Source organism: Manis pentadactyla, chromosome 6 (genome assembly GCF_030020395.1).
Source record: "Manis pentadactyla isolate mManPen7 chromosome 6, mManPen7.hap1, whole genome shotgun sequence".
Lineage (NCBI taxonomy): Eukaryota > Metazoa > Chordata > Mammalia > Pholidota > Manidae > Manis > Manis pentadactyla.
This window is the reverse complement of record NC_080024.1, coordinates 141,483,532-141,490,834: the sequence shown is the minus strand read 5'-3', so window position 1 is coordinate 141,490,834 and position 7,303 is coordinate 141,483,532.

Below are 7,303 nucleotides of genomic sequence, written 5' to 3'. Positions count from 1 at the left end.
TTGAATTCCTGAATCTTGGTGGACAATGGGGGAATATTTTCACTCAGCACAGAAATGGTGAATCACCAAATGGGTTTCCAATCTGGTTTGATCTGCTTCTTAACTAATAAAATGTCCTCCAAGATTCAGATAGATTTTGACCTCAAATCAGAATTTTCTTATTGCCATGATGTTTCATCTTCTGGGTTTTCATAGGTAGTTTTGTGGGAGGCTGGTGGTGCTGTGTTCAGAGTTGTTATCCAGTTATGGTTTCAAGCTGGGAGTCTCCAGGTTTATTTCTCAGTTAGTTTCCAAATACAAATTACCAAATTTAACCAGTTAGATATATGAAAACAAAATATGTTGCATGGGTGATTCTTTCATTCCCTAGAGCTGCTATAAGCAGTTCTGTTTTTATCCAGTTTCATTTGTTAAATGTGTGCTAAGCCAGGGATGATGGGACCTTCTCTTTTGTTTCATTATCATGTTGATATTCTATCATTTTCATATCATTGCCATAATGGAATTACATGTTTTGCATTCTTACGGACCTCTTAAACCACTTATTTGTGTTTCCCAGAAGCACTCTTCAGGGTCAAGCACAAAGATGAATCAATGCCTTTGGCACTGAGATTTGAATATATTTGAAAAGTTGCTTGAACTCTACTGTATGATACAGCACTCCTGCTGAAACCTTTGTTATTCTAAAAAAAACAAATCTTAGGATGTGGATTATTTCTCTGTGCTGTGGGAAAGAGAGATATATTTTTAGATGCGATGTTTTTGAGATAGCTTCAATCTGGCTTCCAGAGTTCAGATTTGAAGCTGCTATGTTTTCCTGCTGACAGAATGCAGGGAGAAGCCTGTTTGATAAGGATGGAAAGACTAGTGTCCCACTGAGTAGGGACGGTACTGCCTAGCCTGAGTTTTGCTAATGCTGTGTCCAATTACCCACTAATAAATTTAGCACTGACATGGTACTTAATTGTAAAATGTTTCTGATTCTCTGAAAAACTCTCCTCAAATGTAGCGTATTAGCATTACCACCCATTGTTCACAGAGTCTAGTGTAATTCCATGTGTCTCATGGGTGTTTGGTTTCTTTAGTCAATTCATTTCCATTAATATTTGTGGAGGTGACATTTGGTTGCTTGCCCCATGATGAATGGTGGTGAGGTTAGAACGCCTCATTCTGTGGTTGGAACATTGGGATATTGAGACATGGACATGATGCCTTGAGCATAAGAAATACAAGGAAACCAACCAATTAGCCCTTCAAGCGAGTGTTGAGGAAGCCAGAGACATGTGGTTAAGTTACATAATGATGAGAAAGTCAAAAGAAATACTGTCCTCAGGCTGGAGAAATAGGGTCACTGCCTTGGGAATCTGACCTTATCTTCAGGTGTGGTGTCATTCCTGGGGCTCTACTATCTCAAGTCTCTGTTCTGATGATAAATAAACCAGTGTAAAGTTAGGCACTAACTTGAACTAGAAAGACTCGGTATGGCCACAGATTTTTCCAGCCCTGCTATCCTGAAAGGTGTCAGTTACATTCTGCTTCCTTGTCCTCTCCCAGTCTGATATGAGTCACCTGAGAGCATACTAGTTACCCGAGTTCCTTCTTGCAGAGTCCATAGGACAAAGCACAATCCACACTAGTTTAAGTTGGAGCCATGTCCCTGGAATCAAAAGCTTTACTGATGTGTCATCTGTGAGTTTTAGGGCAAAGAGAGGGAGAAAAAGGAACCACTATTTGCTGTGAAGCTACAACATGAGAGATGATGCATTAGGGGCTTTACAAACGTTGTTTTGATTAACCCTCACAACATTCCCCTGGTGTGATTCCTATTGTCACCACTCCTCTGGGGCTTTATTATGATCCCCTTTTTCATGGATGAGGAAGCTGAGGACAGGAGCTGTGTTGTGCCCTGGTATGTGTGACTCTAGATTCAGTCCTAGTAAACCAGGGTTCTCAAACTCCAGCAGATGTCAGAATCACCTTGTGGTCCATTAAAACAAGATTGAGGGGCCTCATTCCCAGAGTTGCTGAGTGAGTTGCTTTGGGGTAAGGCTCAAGAATTTGCATTTCTGACAAATTCCCAGTGAAGCTGATATTGCTCATTTAGAGACTACTCTTTGAGAACCCCTGTCTATACCAAACTGTACCTTCAGAAACACAAGTCAAACTAGAAAGGGGGCCCAGTTAACTGACTTCTTTGTTTTTAGCACTTAACATTCCCCTAAAGGTACCCAGCCTGCCCTTGCCAATGTCCTCTGGGTTCCTGTAAAACCCGCGCCGTGAGTTTTGGGGTCGGGTTCTGAAAGCAGCCTATTTGGTAGTTAGTGTTGTCACCAAAGTCACTGAACATTAATGAATGAGACGTATGCTTATGGAACATAGGTGATGCTTAAATTTATTTGCTTGATCTGGCCTTAGATGGGGCTTTTATCTTGGCAGTCCTGGCCTATCTAAATCATAGTACTTGTAGGGCAGCCACGAGGAAATCAGGTTTAAGACCTTAGAGGTGAAATTGCAGGGTCATCCCAACCCAGCCAAGACAAGGAAGCACAGTGGTCCTAGGATGGAAGATCTCCTGTACAATCCACAGTGGCCAGTGGTTTCTGGATTCACCACACGTTAGTGTTGACACACACTCCACTTCTCCCAAAAGGAAGTGATTTGTCCTTGGTCCCAAGGATGGCTCTGACTGTGGTAGAGCATTAGACTCAGTTAAATCTTAGATTCAGGTAGAACCCTCACTTTGGATTTATGCCATCAAAACTGATGCCTTCAAACATGAAGGTGAGAGGTATTTAATCTCTGGAGATGCCAGGCTCTAGTGACTTCTGCCCTTGTTCTCACCCCAAGAAGAGACGTTGCACCATTGCCTTAAAAACTCTGAACATAGCCTGTGAGAACTTGGGAAGTCTCCAAATTACACATTCATATAAGCTTGTCCTTAAACATTTGTGCCCAGATCAAGGCTAATAAATGCCTGAGCAAGTATCATCAATGTAAACTTCATCTGTAACCTGCTCCCCATCCATGGCCATGACAAACAACTAGTTTATAGCGGGTACCAGAAAATAGTACATCTCACTCGTTACGCCAGTCCCCCACCCACACCAATTCCACTATCTTTTTGGAAAAAGATCTCTTTCACTTTTACAGGCTATCTAGTCACCTGGTCCCTAATTGTGGTCCTCCATTTTTACTGTGGTTCTGGAAGGTGCCAACTGAAGTCTTTGTTACACACATCTGCTTATTTATTGCCCAGAACCTGCTTATGAGAAGCCAAATTGATCCATGTTAGGGAAGAAACTGCATTTCTAGACTTCCTACTGGAACCTGCCAATCCACCAGCCTCATCACATGCATTCCCTTCTAATAGCTCTCTTCATGCTTCTAATAGGGCTACATGCATTCACAACAGTCATGGTTCTGCTTTTTATATATCTCCTGAATCTTCTCACACCATTGATGCCCCAGTCACTGAGGGAAAGTTATGGACACCCAAAAGAATCTCCAGGACATCTTGGAACACCAAGTAAGAGTACAGCGTATACCCTCTGGGCTGTAAGGAATGACGGTAAGAGCAGGATATTCCAAGGAAAGGTCCAGTGGATCAAAATCAGGGTAATGGGATACCATTTTGTGAATTTATTGATTCTTTCCATTTGGAGAACTTGAGGAAACCCTGGCTTTACTTCATGCTGAGGATAGGATCTGAGACTGGGGTTGTATCTGTCCTGTCCAAGTCATTCTGAACATGCCAACTTGATATGTCCCAGGATTCTGAGAAAGCTTTGCCTGCTGCAAGCATTAATCCAATCTTTAGGATTCTTCTGACCAGCACCTCAGAGTGGGCTGAATCTTTGGGTATTTATGTGGCACCAAGGGGACAATACAGATAACTACAGTTTTTACAAGTGCTGCTATGGCTTTACATCAAGCCTCAGGCTTAGCACGTAGAATAACGCATTTTCCTAATGACTCTTTTGCATGTTGACATGAATTGCTTGAAGTAATTCTTTTAGAATCTTACATTTACTTCCTGGCATCAAAATTCCAATGTGTTGCTTAGTGATGAAAAAACGACATATCTTTGAGATAACATTTCTAGTGAAATCATTAATTCTCCAAGATAAAACGGAAGCAAGGCTGTGGACAATCTCTTTATGTTGCGGAAAGAGACATCTAATATTCTCTACAACAGTCAGTTGTAATACTTCCCAGATCTTTTCTAGAGACTTGCACCTTTTGGAACCGGACTATCCCTAAACAGGCTACAGAGTTTGCAGTACATCATGTGGATTTCAGTCTCCTCCACGTGAAATGCAGTTAAACTTAATACCTTGACATGGCCTGGCTTCCTCACTCATTGCCAATGGAATCCTTTTTTGTCAAGGTTATCAGAAATCTATTAATCTCCAAACCCAATGGAAAAATTTTCAGTTTTCATCTTACTTGATACCAGGAATTAAAATACTTATTCATTTATTTATTAGCACACCACACTACCCCCACCCCTTTTAATACAAGATACAAGATTGGGGATACAAGATAGACTCAGCCCTGCCCTCATGGATCTTATATACTCTATTGGGAGGATTAAAAATTAAGTAATGAATTATATGATTAACTATTGAATAGTTATTATGATATGAATCACAAGGGAGATGTGTAGAATGCTGAGAGTTCATTTAAGAGGAGGACCAAATTTCATCTTGGGGTTTAAAGTATTTGAGTTGAGAGCTAAAGGTGCTTTCTTCTTCAGCCTGCTCTGTAAATACAGGTGTTCCCTAGGCATCAGGAGTTTTTGGTCATCTCACTTACTTTTATGGATTAAACTGTCACTCACAGAGCTCTAGCTCTGGCCATTTCTATGAGATCCAAACCTGAAATTTCTAATGGTGTGTTGGATACCCTATCTGTATGGGTCTCACTGACTCACTGAAATGTACTTTGTTCTAGCTACTATGGCTGTGTAACAAATAAACCCAAAAGGAGTGACTTAAAAAATAGTAATATGTCTTTTACTCAAAATTTTGGGTAGGACTCAGGAGGGTTGGTTTGCCTCTGGTGCACCTCAAAGGTTAGAGACTAAAACCAGCTTTCTAGCTGTTGGTTGAGCCATAACTGGGACTGCCACATAACACATAACCTAGGCTAAGGGTGACCATGTGTATAGAGAACAAGAGAACTGGAGAGATAGCCACGTGCAAGCAATATCATATTGTTTTTTACAACTTACCCTCAGAAGTAACAGAGAATCACTTTCTCCACATTCTATTGAAACAGTTACAATGTCTTGCTCAGGTGAGAGAAATAAACTTCATTTCTCAGTGGGAGGAATGTTAGTCACACTGTGAAGAGGACATGTGGTCTGTCTGTCCATCTCTCTCTCTACGCAGCCATCTTTGGAAAATAGAGTGTGCAACAGACTAAAGATGTTCATGCACAATAGGACAACCCATCGATCATTAACATTTTTGCACACATTATGAGATGCTGAGCATGCATACAGAGAGAGATAGTGATAATTACACGAGAAATAGATGTTTCCCCTTAGAGGAGTGTTCAATTTAAATGTCAAACAGGTAAAATAAAAGGAGAGACACAGTCATGATCTTTCCTACCACAAAATTAAAAGCAGGTGGAAAACAAATAAAGGGGTTATAGTTATGATAACGTAGTGCTTTATAATTTACAGAAAACTTTTACATACATTATCCAGTTGCAACATCATAAAAATTGTGTGGGAGAGGCAATGCACCATATTCTTAACATGTGAGAGTTTTTCAGGGTTTTAGGTAGTTTGGGCACAATAGAGTCGGGAAGGGGTAACTCAGGAGTTTTATCAGAGACAATTCTTCAGCAGTATCTCAAAAGAAAAAAATTATTCGAGTAGGAGGAATTTGAAAGGCCTTTTGAGGAAAAGAAGTAACATGAGTAAAAATTCAGAATATGGGAGAATAGTTCAGTTTCCAGGAGAAGCAGGGAGATACAAAAATGTAGGTGCTATGGGCAGGAAAGCAATGGGTAAAGAGGACAGGCATTTACACAGGAGCCCAAACTCCTGCTGAGGGGTCTCAATGAGCTTCTGAGTATAGGATTGCCTGAAGGGCCATGATACAGTCAGAGTGGTAACTGAGGGAGGGAGAGATTTTACTACTGAATGTAGGGCTTGGAAGCCCTCTGCTTGCAGATCCAAGACTGAGGTATTAAGGAATTTAGAGTCCTCACAATGGCTGTGAAAAAGGAGAAGCATCACGTTTTAACTGAGAAATATTATGGAGAAACTGGTAAAGTAGGGGATGAGGGGAATGCCCTGTGCTTTCTTGAGCATCCTGGATATTTGGAAATCAAGATTCTCTTGTGTTCTATATAGGAGACATGAGTCTATGACAGTTAACATCCATTTGCCATTCACTATTTAGCAAGTCTTTGCTCCTTAAGGGGAAAGACCTGATATTACATAGATCAATGCTTAGCAAGTGGGAAGAGCTGATAAATGCCTTGGATTGAGTTTCCCCAGGAGATGGAGACAAGGATTTGAGTGTAAGTCATCTATTGAGGTGTGCCCATTCAACATGGGTTGAAATTGAGTAAAAGGCAAGACTTCAGGCCAGTTCTGTGGGCAGCTGGAGCTCAGGTTGCTGGAGAATATTCTAGAAGACATCCAGAGTTACCTGAGGGGCAGAGAAGGTGTGGCTATTTATCCCCCCATGCCCCTATTTATAATTGGTTAGAACTGCTTCTGAGGCATTAACTTTATCCCTGCACGGGCTGGTCCTGCTGCTGGGGCCAGAGTACCGCCCTCAGCCCTCAGTAAGCAGGCTTCCAGGTGTGCAGAAGTAAATGCCACTGAGGGGCTTGGGTAGCATCAACTGTGTCTGCTACGACGAACTCTGAAAGAACACGAGGGAACGAGGGAACGCAGCCAAACCTGCACAGAGCTCTCACTGCTTCTGGCCCATCACTTCCTCCTGGAACACACACAGGCTTTCGGCTTTTTCTATTCAGGCCCACCCTTCCAGCCTCTCAAGGTGCCTTCATGTTACTTCTCTGTCCTTGAGCATGTTTACAACATCTCCCAATTTAGTCTCATTTGCAAATTTAATTAACAGGCTATTTACCCCTCTTCCGGATCATTAATGAAGATATTAAATAAGACCAGATCAAACATCAATCCCCGAAGCGCTCTCCCCTCCTTCCCCACCACAGCCCCTTCCCCTTGCATTTTTTCACAACTCAGTGACCATTTACTGTCACTTTGGCCCACGGGGCCTTCAAGCCATTTCTTGGTCCTTGTCACAAGTCA